Source organism: Artemia sp. Qi Xiang Cuo, chromosome 1 (assembly GCF_049724085.1).
Source record: "Artemia sp. Qi Xiang Cuo chromosome 1, ASM4972408v1, whole genome shotgun sequence".
NCBI lineage: Eukaryota > Metazoa > Arthropoda > Branchiopoda > Anostraca > Artemiidae > Artemia > Artemia sp. Qi Xiang Cuo.
In genome coordinates this window covers 66,327,649-66,343,758 of record NC_142794.1, presented here as the reverse complement: position 1 = coordinate 66,343,758, position 16,110 = coordinate 66,327,649, and the positions used below count along the sequence as shown (strand labels likewise).

Below are 16,110 nucleotides of genomic sequence, written 5' to 3'. Positions count from 1 at the left end.
AATGAGCCCTCTTCTGATCTTCTATGACCATTTTTTTAATAGAATCACCTTTGAAAAAAAAAGAAATAAACGTGAATCTGTGATCTTTGTTTTGTCAAAAAATACGGATCTTGCTTCTGGCAAATTAGCACTTTTTTGGTAATTTGAATGAGGAATGCCCTTTTTTAGTGTTTGCACTCGAAAAGTCGAAATAAACATCAAAATCGTCCCCCTCTAGATTTTGAAACATACGTCCTCCCCTCCTCCCCCCCTAAAAAAACATTTTCGTTATTTGACCCGACTATTCTCCTATTCTGTTTCAAATAGCAAAAACTTATCTAAGAAGGTCAAACTTCACACGCTTAACAGACGGGCAGACAATAAAAGAAGCTTTGACAGTTATTCGCAATGGCATTTCCAGGAAGAAAACATCAAAGCAACTCAACATTCCTGTCAAAAAATTCTTGTAATTTGGGGAGAGGTGTAAATTTGTCGTTTCGTCAATTTTTTTTATTAAAGATACAAAAAAAAGGTATTTTACAATGAAAATGATCCCCATTTTTTAAATCTAGGGTTGAAGAAAATCCACGGCGATACATTACTTCCCTTTAATTGACGTCACTGAATCAATGTGCCAAATAACGAATTGCTATCCTACGACAAAATGAATCTTAATTTAAAAAAAAAGATAAAAAAAATTAGTTCACATGCTGTAGGATTGGGGAAATCCAACGTGAATCAACGTTATATTTGACCCTCTTCCTATTATTTGCCCCCTTAGATTTCAAAAAATACTTTATTGGTATTTTGACTGACGAATATCCTTTCTTAATGTTTGCATTCGAAAAGTCGAAATAAAAATCAAAATCGTCCTACCCGAGATTTTGAAAATACATCCTCCCTCCCCCCCCCCCAAAAAAAAAAAGAAAAACATTTTCGTTAATTGGCTCGACTATTCTCCTATTCTCTCAACAAGGTAAATGAGCCAATAGAGATCTTGTCACGTTATCGGCAATATCAACAATGACATGCAATTTAAATTTGAATTAAAAGCTAGGGTGTCCAATACTAAAAAAACAAGAGTTCTTCATTCCACAATACAAACTCAGTCATTAAGTTTTTGTAGAAGGAACTATTTTAATGGAATTATTTTACGTAATTTTGACAAGAAACTTGTTTCCATGACACAAGCTCAATTAATGATGCAAGAGTGACTCAGCTAATATACTGGATTGCACATATTCGACGCACTTTCACAATGGATTTTTTTTTCTCAGGTATATAGACTTCTATTTGGCCATATCTTTTTAGCAGCAAGTAGTTTCCACTGCCACCAAACTAAACTAATTCAAATTATTGAAAAATTGGGATATTGTGTACGAGAGGGTGTCCACCTCCCTCTTAGGGCACTAAAAATAAACAAAAAGTGCAAAAAATTGTAATAGTCAGAAAAAATGGACGCTTACTGGAGAAAAAAAATTTCAAACCTTAGCCTTCCTGAAAAATTAATACAGTCCCCTGGGAATTTCTAGACCATCCCATACACTATATATCATAGGCAGCGCAATAGTACTGCCTAAGTAAAGAGCAAAATGGGCACAATGTATTATATTTCTTTTCTTTTCCCCAGGGCACTTAGTACGGGAAGAGTTGTTGAAGAAACTTCGCAAGGGGCTCATTTGATTGATAGTTGAAAGTTGTAGTGCCCTCTTTAAGAGCTAAAAGTGTTTGTAGGGCAAACAGCCTCCTCCCACGCAACTTTTTCCCCACGTTTATCGGATCAAAATTTCAGAATTGCCATTTTTTTCAGCATAGTTGAAAGGACCAATAACTAGGGGAGTGTAATCCCTCCCCACAGCTCTCAGAGTAAGGGTTATAAGCTATACGATTTTCCAGTTGTTCTCATATCATATTTGTTATCGGAAAGAGGGTATGTTTGACCTTTGGCGTCCAAAAACGCCAAGGGCATTCAGGTGAATCTTTCATATTAATGTTGAGCGGATTATTGAACTAAATCAAAACACACTATGTCCATGCAAAAATTGTCAAAAGAACTTGTCTCAGCAATGGCTTAGCGTATTAAGTTGGAACTTTCACAGAGTGATGAGGGAGATGATCAGTTGAATAAGATGCAATATACGCACATTATTACTACTACTACTACCTTTACTAATACTACTGCTACTACTACTACTACTACTACTGCCACTACCAGGAGCGTCCCGAGCTTCAGTACATTGAAGGGGGAGGGCAATCTTCGTAAATTTCACCGAATCGCTACCTGATTTATGCCAAATTTTCTGCAGAAATCAGAAAAATTCTACCGAATGCCAAAAAATTGGAGGGGTTCACCCCTCCCAGCCCCCCCCCCCCTCGGGATGCCCCTGGCCACTACTACTGCTACTATTTCTACTACTACTACCATTACTACTACGTACTACAGTAGTACGTAGTAGTAATGGTAGTAGTAATAGTAGTAGAAATAGCATCAGCAGTAGTGCCCATGGGCATCCCGAGAGGAGGGGCTGGCAGGGGTGAACCCCCTCCAATTTTTTTAGCATTCGGTAAAATTTTTGCCAAGGGCAAAAACTTTGGCTGAAATTTTGTAAAATCGGCTGAAATTTAGCAAATTCCTGACTTCTGCAGAAAACTCGGCATAAATCAGGTAGCGATTCGGTGAAATTTATGAAGATCGCCCCTCCCCCTTCAAGTGGTAGTAGTAACTACTACCACTACTACTACTACAACTATTACTACTACCACTACTGCTACTACTACTGCTACTACTACTACTACTACTACTACTATTACTACTACTGCTACTGCTACTACTATTACTGCTACTACTACCACTACTACTATTACTGCTACTACTACCACTACTACTACTACTGCTATGACTACTACAACAACTGCTACTACTTGTATTGTGACTGCAACTAAAGCTATGGATATTAAGGTGGAAATTTTATAAAATGTTGAGGGGGAAGCTGAACTAAGTCAAAACTCACTATATGCGACCAGGTTGTCAAAAGGGTGTATCAGCAATATAGTAACGGCTTAGAGCTATAATTTGAAAGTTTCAGGGCATGCGGAGGGTGATGTTTGGCAGACCAAAACCCAGTTTTTATACTACTACTACTGCTGCTACTGGTACTACTACTACTACTACTACTACTACTACTACTACTATTACTACTACTACTACTGCCACTACCAGGAGCGTCCCGAGCTTCAGTTCATTAAAGGGGGGGCGAACTTTGTAAATTTCACCGAATCGCTACCTGATTTTTGCCAAATTTTGTGCAGAAATCGGTAATTTGCTAAATTTCTTTTCAGCCAAAGTTTTGCCCTCGGCAAAATTTTTACCGAAGGCCAAAAAATTGGAGAGGTTTGCCCCTCCCAGCCCCCCCCCCCCTCGGGATGCCCCTGGCCACTACTACTGCTACTATTTCTACTACTACTACTACCATTACTACTACTACTACTACTATTACTACTGCCACTACTGCTACTACTACTGCTACTACTACTACTGCTACTACTATTACTGCTGGCACTACTGCTACTGCTACTGCTATTACTATTACTGCTACCACTACTACTACTACTGATATCACTACTACAACAACTACTACTACTTGTATTGTGACTGCAACTAAAGCTATGGATATTAAGGTGTAAATTTTATGAAATGTTGAGGGGGAAGCTGAACTAAGTGAGAACCCACTATATGCGACAAGGTTGTCAAAAGGGTGTATCAGCAATATAGGAACGGCTTAGAGCAATAATTTGAAACTTTCAGGGCATGCGGAGGGTGATGTTCAGCAGACGAAAAGCCAGTTTTTATACTACTACTGCTGCTGCTGCTACTACTACTACTACTACGACTACTACCACTACTACTACTGTTGCTACTACTACTACTACCTTTACTTCTACTATTACTACTACCACTACTACTACTGCCACTACTACTACAACTACTACTACTATTACTACCACTATTGCTACTATTACTACTACTACTCCTACCACTACTATAACAATTACTACTACTTTTATTGCGACTGCAACTAAGGCTAAGGCTATTAAGGTGAAAAATGCAGAATATATTGAAGGGGAAGCTGAACTAAGTCAAAACACACTATGTGCGAACAGGTTGTCAAAAGGGTGTATCAGCAATATAGGAACAGCTTAGAGCAATAGTTTGAAACTTTCAGGGTATGATGAGGGGGTATTCAGCATACTACTACTGCTACTTTTACTGCTGCTACTATTCTTACTACAACTTCTTTTACCCCTATTCCAAACACTACTGCTGCAACGACTACTACTGCCGAAGCAAAAGGTTTGAAGGAGAAAATTATACGGAATATTGAAGAAGAATTTAAATTAAATCAAAGCACACTGTGCACGTGCACGCAGGTTGTCAAAAGAACGAATCAGCAATATCATAGGAATGTGCTGAAACATTAAGTCGAAACCTAAAGGGCATGTTATGGGAGATTTTAGAAGAACCAAAAGGGAATATTTGCCTGCAACTACTACTACTAATAGTACTATTACTACTGCTACCACTGTTACTAATGCTATTACTACTACTACTACTGCTAAAGTTAAGGGTGTTAAGGTGAAAATTCCAGGGAATATTGAGAAGATGTTGAACAAAATCAAAACAAACTATTTGTATTGAGATTATCAAAAGGACGAACCAGCAATATCCCAGGAATTGCTATGGGTATTAAGTTGAAGTTTACAAGGTATGTTGAGGGGGATGTTGAAAAACAACAAAAGCCGGTATGTGCATACTGCTTCTAATGCTTAGACTATTACTACGACTATTACTACTACGGTGGCTAGGAATATTATAGTGAAGCTTTCAGAGAATATTTAGGTGGATGTTGGACCAGTGGCGGATCCGGGGGTGAGGGGTGCCCCCCCCTAGCGTAGTCTAAAGTAGTGTAATTTACTTAATTAACCCAAGTTTGCGTTAATTAAACTTGCTCCTAACGCAAGTTTATCGGATAAACCTATTTTGCCCCCCCCGTAAATTTATTTTTATCGGATCAACCTATTTCGCCCCCCCCCCTAAAAAAATCCTGCATCCGTCCCTGTGTTGGAATAAATCAAAACAAATTATTTGCATGTAAGTTGTCAAAAGGTTGTATCAGCAATATCTCAGCAACGGCTTAGAGTTTAGAACATTAAGTTGAAACTTTCAGGGGATGTTGAGGGGGTGTTGACCTAACTAAAACGCCCCATGTGCATACTACTACTACTACTACTACTAATACTACTATTACTGCCTTCATGGTTATCACTACTAATGAGACTAACGCCATTAAGGTTAAACTTTTGAGGAGATGGTCAACAAATTCGAAACACACTATGTGGGTGCTGAGTGTCAAAAAGGCATATAAGCAGTATCTTCGGAACAGCTTAGAGTGTTAGGGCTATTAAGGCTAAGGATACGGGGATGACAATTATAGAGGATATTGAGGGGGATTTGAATTAAGTCCAAACACACTATGGGCAAAAATTTTGTTAAAAGATCGTATCAGGAATATCTTAGGAGTGGATTGGTTTATTAATTTGAAACTAAATGGGCATGTTCTCTGGGGATGTTGAACTAACTAAAAGGCAATATTTGCATGCTATTACTGCTATTTTTATTGCTACTACTACTACTACTACTACTACTACTACTAATACTACTACTAATAATACTACTACTACTACTACTACTACTACTATTACTACTGCTACTGCTACTAAAGCTAAGGGTATGACGGTGAAGCTTTCAGGGAATGTTTAGAGGAATACTGAACTTACTCAAAACACACCATATGCATGCCAGGGGTCTAAAGGGCATATAAGCAGTATCTTAGGAACAGCTTAGAGTATTAAGGCTGCTAAGGGTAAAGAGGTGAAAATTATAGGAGGTATTGAGGGAGAATGTGAATTAAATCCAAACACACTATGGGCAAGAATTTTGTTAAAAGGGAGTATCAGCAATATCTTAGGTGGACTGGACTATTAATTTGAAACTTACACAGGCATGTTGTGTGGGGCTGTTACTGCTTCTGCAACTACTTCTACTACAACTAAAGGACATGACGGTGAAACTTTCAGGGATTTTTAGAGTTATACTGAACTAAATCAAACACACTTTGTGCATTCAGGTTGTAAAAAGGGCGAATCAGCAATATACCAGGAATGGTCCATGGGGTTACGTTGAAACTTTTAGGGCAGGTTAAGGGGGATTTTGAACTAATAAAGAGGCACTGTTTGCATACTAGTACTGCTGCTAAAACTGAGACTGCTACTACCACTCTAACAACTACAACGACTGCTACTACGACTAATAGCACAACGGGATCTAAGGGTGTTATAGTGAAACTCTCAGGAAATGTTGAGGAGGATGTTGAACTAAATCGTTTCCACACTAATTTCACTACATCACAAATTAATGCTGTAATTCATGTTACAACTGAAAAGAAAATATTTACATTGTTTGCCTACAAAGTGAATTATACTCAAAAACGGGCACCCTTAAACGAAAAAAAAATTAATTTTACAAAAGTAATGCAAAAAGAAATAATAATGAAAATCAAAATACTCAAGGTAAAAAGAATATGAGACACCACGTTCAACTGATAACCTACACTCCAAATCAAGTATTAACCTTCATGTAGATAAATACCAGCACCGATCTCCATGACTATATATTATTAATAAACATCAATTAGATATAGTTTTAACTTATTTTTAGAATGCGAAATAGAAGAATGGGAGTCCCCCAAATTTTAATAAATACTCCAAAATATTATTATTAATTTTCTGGAGAAAACCTAGATTGTTCAGTATGAACTGTAGGATAAGTTAATTTTGCTGAATGTTTTCATAAACTACACCTATTCTGAACGAAAGAAATTAGTAGAAAATTAATAGAATCAAGATCAAATGGTAATAATCCTTTAACTTGTTTAAGCCTAAATAGGACGCAATGGACTAAGAGGACGAGATCATCTAGCAATATTCTCAAATATATACCAGAATCCTTCTTAGAGGATTTATCAGGGAGTGCCGATGGTGAAGGAAGGAGTGCTCTTAATGTATGTAGGGCTTTATTTCGAAAACGCTGAAGGGGGTTAATTCGAGATTAAATGTATTTGGATAAGCAATGAGAAAATAATTGAAGTTTAGGATGATCTATAGAATAATAGACTGAATTAGGGGCAGGGACAGGGAGGTAAAATTTTATAATCTATCAAGATGAAGCTTCTAAGATAAATTTTCCTTTTGTATAAGACCTAGGTACTTATTACAAGATTCCTTTCTAGTAATTGTAACTAGTTCTTCATTAAAATGTACAAATATTTCAGAAAGCGACCGCAGGGCATGAGAAAGTCGAGAAAAGATGAAAATCGAGGAACATATTGTCAGCAAACCACTGCAATAGTTCCGTTGAACCACGACAGATGTGACTGATGATTCATCCGCACCTGCAATCGAATTAGCCGTGTCATCTGCGAATAATAGAGCTAGTCAAGAAGGTCATGCGGATCAAAAAGGTCAAAAGTGATTGCGTCAAGAAGATCATTAATGTGTATTAGAAACAGAAGTAGTCCAAGGATTGAGCTTTGCGGCACTCTTACCTTTCCTTAACATTGGGTTTTTACTGATCTTATTCCACCTCCATCCAAAATTAATTCCTACCACTGAAGTCAAACTTGATGAGTGAGAAAGCATTGTCTGTGATTCACCAGTTGTCAAGCTTACCCAGAGGAATCAGAAAAAAAATCTTATCAAATAGTTCAAATCCACAAATATTGAATCTGGTAACTTATCACACTCCATTGCATCATTTAGAAATACTAGCAAAACCATTATAGAATGCTCGGCAGAGAGCCCAGGTCTTAATCTATTCTGATGCATCTTGAAGAATTTAGTCTTGGTCAGATAATTCATCACTCCGTTGTAGAGGATACGCTCCATAATTTTCAAAAAACTAGAGACGATAGAGATAAAGCTGTAGTTCAAAGGCTGCTTGGGATCGCTACTTCTGTGAAGGGGCGTAACCCTTGCCGATTTTAAACCGTGTGAAAGATTTCATTGTTAAAGCATGAATCGATGACATATGTAATAGAGCTGACATAGAAAATGATGGTCTATTTTATGATGTAAGTTGACAGACCCGTCTGGACCTTCGGAGTGACAGTTTTTCATAGCTTGCACAATCTTCGGGATTCGTTTTCAGTGACTGATAACATAAACATAGAAGTACTATATGACCAAGATAGATACTTCTTGTAACCATGCGTAATGATAGTTCACCGATCGTAAGCTTCCTCTACAGTTGCTTCTCCAATATATACAAAAATTCGTTGAACGTGTTGGCTACTTCTTGCTGCGATGTTGAAAGCGTTTTATCTGGCTTCTCATGATCTCAGGAAATGTGTTGGTACATTTTATTTAGGCATTCATCTATTAGGCTTCATATCTTCTTTGGTGATCCTTCTAATTCTTGAAACTGTTTATGGTAATATGCCTGTTTAGCTTTTCTGAGCAGGGATTTCAAACCGTTTTCATGGCTTGACACCGATTGGGGGCGTGGGGTCCCCAATTGGTTCCAAGCCATGAAAATTGCTATAAAATTTTGGCCAAGCCAATATTTTTCTAAAAATCTTTGTTTTTGGATACGTCATTAAGAAAATAAGCACTCCCGCCCCTAGATTTTGAATATTACTTTGTTTGTGTTTCCATTAAGAAAACAAAAATATTTTTGACCTGCAATCGTTTTCGTAAAGTTTTTCTCCTGTAAAGTCTTAAAATTATTAAGATGGGGCCTACCAAGGTTACCTGTCTAGCAAAACAGAAAACAACCGTTGGGCATCACCCACGCTCGTTACTTGACTCTATTATCCCAATGGACAAATACAGCCTTAAACCAAAACTGAAGGTAAAAGCAAAACCATTGATTTTCAAGTGGTCCTTGAGGACCCCCAGGGGTCCACAGTAAACTCGACGGGGGTCTCCGTTGGCATGACAAAAATAGGAGGTTCACAATTCCTAAACGGGGATCCTCAAAAGTTTATTTGGTGTAAATATTGAAGAATTAAAATTTTAGATTAACTACACCTTTAAATTCAGGCAGAAAATATTTCATGAAGCTCAATGACTGTTACTTGTAAAACAGTAAAAATAATTCAGTGTGTCATTCACCAACAACACCTAGTAGCGAAAAACCTGAAGGATCGATTGCACCAATCTTTCTAACTTTGTTATTAAATAAAAAAAAGTTTTGAACTGAAAGTAAGGAGCAACATAGTAAGGAGCGCCACCCTCCCCCCAACTTTTTTGAAATTCGGTAAAATTTTTGCTGAAGGCGAAAATTTCGGCAGAAATTTTGCAAAATCGATCTAAATTTAGCAAAATTCTGGATTTCTGCAGAAAATTCGGCATAAATCAGGTAGCGATTCGGTAAAATTTACGAAAATCGCCCCTCCAATAAAATGAGCCTCGGGACGCCCCTGGCTCCCCTCATATAAGAAAAAAATGTTGGAAAAATCTTCATATATGGAAAATCTTGTGTTTTTTTTTGGTTTCTGACCGTTTTTCAAATCATACAAGGAAATGCCTCCCCCCATGACTACTAAAAAACTACTAAAAACGTATAATTGGGCTTGACAAAACACTCGGGGATTACAATTTGATTAATTCAGGATGAGTTTTGGAATAATCGGTCAATTTTTACAATTTGACGAAGAAAAGATTTACATAATAACAATCAACCCCAAAGGTATGACAATGTCAAAACATAGCCTACAACTTGGCTAGCTAAGTGTATGCATTACTACAGGAAAGTTAGATATGGAAGATAACTGTCCCATAGCAAAATTATCTGATTAGCTTGATAGTTGTAGGCTATTTAGGCATAGATTTCTCATGATTCATTGATAGCCAAGAAATAGGCTAGGCTAACATACCATTCCAGAAGGGGCTCTTTCTTGGCTAATCTATAAATTGTAACACTGATCAGATACTTATAGGTGTAATATATGAACCTCGACTTCTTTAATCCAAAGTAGCCTATCTGAGGTCTCAAGGATCCTGTATGCCTGTATGGGTGTAAGAGACTGAGTCACCACATTTCAGTCATAACTGCTTTTAAGATTAGGTATGGGGTGAGAAGCCCATAAATTTACATTCAGTAAGTATTTAGTATCTCACCTCTTCTGGGGAAAATATGCTAAAAATATAAAAATTATGACATTAGATTCCTTATTTAAGCAGCATTCACAAGCATGTCTAGACACATGTCTAGACAACAGCCATTCACAAGTAAAATTTGGTGCTTAGCTAGACATGCTAGACAAAGCGCTTGGCTAGACATTGAGTTCTAGACTCTAGAACTCAATGTCTAGGCCTAGGATTTTTGATTACAGTCAATCAGAATGTGTCAAGTTCCACTATTTCCATCATTTTTATTTACATTTGTAAACTGAAATTGAGGTAAAATTCTTCTTTAGCTACTTTTGACTATCTTGGAAATGAGTTAGGTTAACAAAATGAAACTTTCAGGGATGGGTCTACAGGCTAAAGTATGTCATGGGAAGATATTTTGAAGTACCCACCTCCACTCCTTCTCCCTCTAGAGGGTCCTGACCTTTGATGACCTTTAAAAATATGTGAGTTATAGAAGTGAAACCTTGCAAAATAGATCTTCTGCTTAAATGAAGTACAACAAAATTGTTTTCAGCTTCGAAATTAAATTTTTGTTTTCTCATTAATTGTTTGTTTTTTTCATTTTAGGCAAATATGCAACTCCAGACATAATAGTGTAGCACACTAAGGCAATTGTTTTGCTTATCTCATCCATTATCTTGTGACAGTAAAAATAAGGATTACAATTTTGAAAGTTTTGCCTGCATAAGCTCTCTTGATTGGCTCTCTTGACAATTTGATGTTTTGATCAACTTTCTAACTATGCAACCATATCTTCTTCTAATGGTCCCACCAGTGGCATCATTGGTGAAATTCTAGACAAGTTACTTTTCACTTCCTTGGAAAGTGGTTAGGTTACAAAAATAAAACTTATTAGTAGCCTAAGGGATACCACCAGATGACTAATTTGATAGTATATATATACAAATTTTTAAATTAGCCAACTGGCCAACCAGAATTTTAAGCCTAGGAGTCCAGTTGGACATAAGGAAACATATTAAGAAAACAATTCTTACTCCATAGTATGCAAAATAATACTAGTTAACACATTTTGCAGGGGGAGAGCTCTGCAAATGTGTTAATGTGTCATCTTCATGTCTTACCCTGTTTTCCAGTTTTTCTGAGAAATTCATGAATTTCTTAGGACCTATATATTCATAGACTATATTCCCCCACCCCCCTAATGTGCAAATATATACCAAGAATTGCATCCTCAATCGAAATGTAACATCTATGTGCATCACAAATGAACTTTACTCCCATATTATCCATATGGTGGATGTCCATAGCCTAATGGGTAAAATTCTACTTTAGCTACTTTTGGCTATCTTGGAAAAGGGCTAGGTTAGGAAAATGAAACTTTCAGGGATGTGTCTACAGACTAAAGTATGGGTAAATATTTGGTTATTCATATTATTGACTTATGAATAAAGTAAATATACCACTTGATGCCTTTTTTTATGCTCTTTCCAAATATAATAATTATTTTTGTTGGAAATGAATTTTACCCCCACCCCTATATGTACCAATTCAGGATATATATTTTCACATTAGGGAGGTGGTGGAAAGTTTAAACTTACCTCTCATTTACATGAGAAATAAAATTTACCCCCCCCCCCCCCGAATGTGCAAATATATACCCGGAATTGGTATATATAGGGGTGGGGGGTTAAATTCATTTCCAACAAAAATGATTATTACATTTGGAAAGAGCATATAAAAAGGCATTGAGTAGTATGTTTACTTTATTTGTAAGTCAATAATATGAAAAATTTACCAAAGCATGTCCTCAGAAGGTATTTTGAAGTACCTACGTTGACTCCTTCTCCCTCTAGAGGGTCCTGTCCTTTGAAAATCTGTGCATTATAAATGTGAAACCTTGCAAAATAGATCTTCTGCTTAAATAAAGTACAACACAATTGTTTTCAGCTTAATAAAAAAGGCACTGAGTGGTATGTTTACTTTATTTGTAAGTCAATAATATGAACAATGAAAAATTTACCAAAGTATGTCCTGGGAAGGTATTTTGAAGTACCTATCTCCACTCCTTCTCCCTCTAGAGGGTCCTGACCTTTGAAAATCTGTGTGTTATAAATGTGAAACCTTGCAAAATAGATCTTCTGCTTAAATAAAGTACAACACAATTGTTTTCAGCTTCACAACTTTGCTCAATCCCAATTTATAGGGTTTTAAAGATATGCAAATACATTTCCAAAACTTAAAAAAAAAAAATATTGATATGGCTTAAAATTCTACTCAAATAACAGGAATTGCATTTTCAGAACTAAAGCCTGAGAAAAAGAAACTGATAACTGAAAATTAAGGTAAAATGTTGTTTGGGCAAAATTTCAATTGGTACCTGTCATGTAGGCAAATTTCAGGACCCTCTATAGAGAGGTATGTATTGATCTTTACCTTCTTTAAGGGCCTTCTTAATATATTCAAAGGACACACCAGTAGTAGCATTTCATTGCTGTAACTAAGCTTGGATAGAAAGAGACAAAATAGAATAAGAAAATGCAATGTAATTTGCTCTACCATAATCATATTTGGGAGAACTATTTGGAGCATCAGCAAAACCCAAAAAAGAATTTAGTGATATTGCCAATGCCAAATGATTTCTTATTCCTAGTGGTGGTAAAAACTCAACATACAAATACAAATTTTTGCTGACAAATTGGCATTATGAAAAAAAGTAGTGCAAGTGGTAGGTGTTGACCCAAAAAAAGGAAATTTCCATAGATTCTAAGTGAAATACAGAATTCATTTTAAATCTAATCAATTTTTCCCATATTACCTAGGCATGTATGAAAAAATTTCCAAAGCTGCCAGTAGCAGAATTCCAAAAGCTGCCAAAACTTTAGCAGCACACCTTGTGATTTGATAACTTTTCTTTGAGCAAAAAGTATTTTTACATGTAAAAATGGTATTTTCAGACAAAATTTGAAAACTGCCAAGTAGCATTGCTACTTTGCTACCCACTTTTTGCATGGCAGCACCTAGTTTTATTTTACATGGAAGCACAAGAACCTCTCTCACTAAAAAGGAGTGCTACCTTTTCTCCCAATACCAATGATGACAAGAGCTCATCAGGAATGTACAGTAAAGGTTGCTCAGTTGCCCTTTCTAGGGCTATAATAAGAGAAAAGTTGATATGACCAGGACATATTCTGTAGATGGAGAGTGACAGATTGCCAAAGATCCTTGTTTACTAGCCATCTAGGTTTGGCATGTTTGGCCATCTAGGGCCAAACAAAAAGCAGACTGTTCCCTAATAGGGTGGGAGGATGCCAAAAGGAAAGATTTGGGGACTTCTTTTGACAGTGTAAAGAGGGAGGCTTTGAATAAATTTAGATGGAGGGGGAGCCTGCATAGCTGTGTTGGTCTCCAGGGGATCGGGGCTATGGTGAGTTGTTAATAATAGTAGTAGCTCTGCACAGTGAAACAAACATTTAAGAAATCCAGTCTTACAAACTTCAGGATGATGTACAAAACCCTTGTTTGACCATTGTTAGAGTACAGTTCTATAATGTGAGTTTCCATTAAGTAAGTCATATCAATTCTTGGTTGTAAATATTCAAATAGTCTTGCAAATGAGTTTGTACCATATCTCAAGCATTTGTCATCTCAAACATGCCAGAGGCAAATGGAGGCACCAGAGTTGCCAAGCTTGGAATTATGACAGAACCAAACTGACCTCATTAATGCTGATCATATTATCCATGGTACTGATAATGCATATCCAAATTTAGTTTTTAAATTCTTAAGGAATTGTGCAAAAAATTCAACATACACAGAAAATCTGCCTACAAAACCTCAGCAACACATAGGAGATTTTAGGTTTGTTAATGTGGCCCACTAGCTATGGAACCCCTTGCCAGATGATGTTGTTTGTGCTGAAAGTCTTCAGACATTCAGGAAAGGTATTATCAACACACCATTATACTCATTGCTGTACATTCATATATTTTCTCTGAGGCATAGAAACCTTTCTCATGAAATTTTAATTTAGTTTTAGTGCCATTTTCATGTGTTTATTTTTGTAATAACAAGCACTGTATGCTTACTGCACTGTTTTGGAATGATGAAAACTAATAAATAAATGACTAGTTATTTTCTCTAAGTATGTTCCCTGATATTGGGATGACATGTGTGCATGTTTAAAGGCCTTTATTTGTAATATTCCATTTCTTAGCAGCAAAAAAGTACTAGTACCAAAAACCAATAGAAACCAAAGCCAGGTTATAAGACTGGGTAGCAATAATCATACAAACAAGTCATGAATGATAATTGAAGGAGTAAGTTATTTGAAGAATGACCCCTTTTCCATTGTCATAATCAATTTTTTATTGATAAACTTGCATCAATGATGGATCTCAGTCATCATTTTGCATGGTTTTGTTAATAACCTTCATTTCTGAAGTCATTTAAGGAAATTTCATAAGAGTGGTGAGTGTAATAATGTGAAAAGAGCTTTGACAGGATGTGTATAAGACTCCAAGAAGCCATCAATTTGGTAAAATCCTAGATTAGGGGAGTTTTTCTATCTTGGAAAGTTGTTAGTTAGGTAAATGAAACTAGCAGGAATAGATATTGAGCCTCAATAATGCTATGCGAAGCTTCTTTGAAATGTCTTCCTCTTCCAACTTCTAGTGGCACCTGTCTGCTGTACAATATTTTAAGCACTAGATATAAGGAAGGGTGGAAATACAAGCTTGAAAATGTATTCTCGGGGTATGTTTGAGGCTTTAGATTCAATCCTGAAAGTTTTATTTGCCTATATCAACTATTCTCCAAGATAGCAAAAAAACAGTCATCTACTGTCAAATTCATTTGAACATTTTCAGTTTGGAACAAACTTCCATTTTCTTCAACTCAGAAGAAAAAACACAGAATGATAGTAAAATAATCTTAAATAAAAAGACTCCTCATCTGACCTGTTGGTTTCTAGGAATAATTGGATTTTTCAGTGATGGTTTAGAATCTGTAGCAGTGATTCCTGAATTTTTAGCCGCTGCTTTTCTTTATTCTCAAATAAATTCAGATAAACACTTTTTTCTCAACAAAGTTTTTGCTGATAAACAATGGAGCTTAGATTGTGTGCAAAGTTGGATTGTGTAAGAGCAGAAAGTAGAACCATAGGTTTGATTGAGCATCCCAAAAACATACATCAACAAACAATGACTATGTGAACTTAAAATTTGCATTCTATGGATTCAAATTTGAACTAAAGCTGTCTTCTTTAGCTTACAGGAAAAATAGAGGAGACACAACTCAAAACCTGACAAGAACCCTGTGCCTTTTGTTGTAGATGCCATTAAGAGAATAAACAAAACATAGGTCTGGTGTAATTGCCTGAGGAACAGAAACTCTAATTCATGGGACTCATATAATTAAGCTAGGAACATGCCAGCTAAGTTAGTTTGTCTTCATGAGCAGTTACTTGAGTTCTTGATGATATGAATATCATAAAATAATCCTAAGCTACTATGTAACAAAGTTGGTTAGCCTTACTTGGACTTATGTCTCCCCATGGCAATTGGTGCATAAGGCAACAATGGTACCTATCTACAACCTCCCTAGCATTTTGGACCAAAGGTCCAGTTTTACTGCAAGTATTCTTATGGGCTGTTTGTTGTTTCATGATTTTTTCCTTGCATAAAAATTTTTGTCATCTTTACCTCAAAACTGCAATTTTTCTGGCAATGCATTTGCAATGGGAGGGATGAAGTTAATAAAGAAGCTAGTGCAGAAGATGGGTATGGAAGGAAAAAAAGGGGTAAGGAAGAATCAGTCTTGATTGAAAGTTTGTTGTGTCAACTCCTTGTTTTGGATATTAACCTCTTAATAAAGTAAGGTGTGTAATTCCACCTTACTTAATAACGTAATTCCACCTGTGCA

At 36.4% G+C, this 16,110-nt stretch overlaps 1 protein-coding gene across 2 annotated transcripts in view; it reads left to right on the top strand.

Moving 5' to 3' along the window:
- Positions 1-1,130: 1,130 nt before the first annotated feature.
- The window catches only part of LOC148956615 (kelch-like ECH-associated protein 1), a 74,194-nt gene continuing 59,214 nt past the window's right edge, over positions 1,131-16,110 (top strand). Inside the window, exon 1 of one of the 2 annotated variants that reach the window (XM_089086107.1) lies at positions 1,131-1,256. The gene's annotated coding sequence lies outside the window, so the exon portion shown is untranslated. Of the gene's footprint in view, positions 1,257-9,765; positions 9,785-16,110 lie in introns of those variants that run through there. The other variant, XM_089086102.1, reaches the window with a different exon arrangement.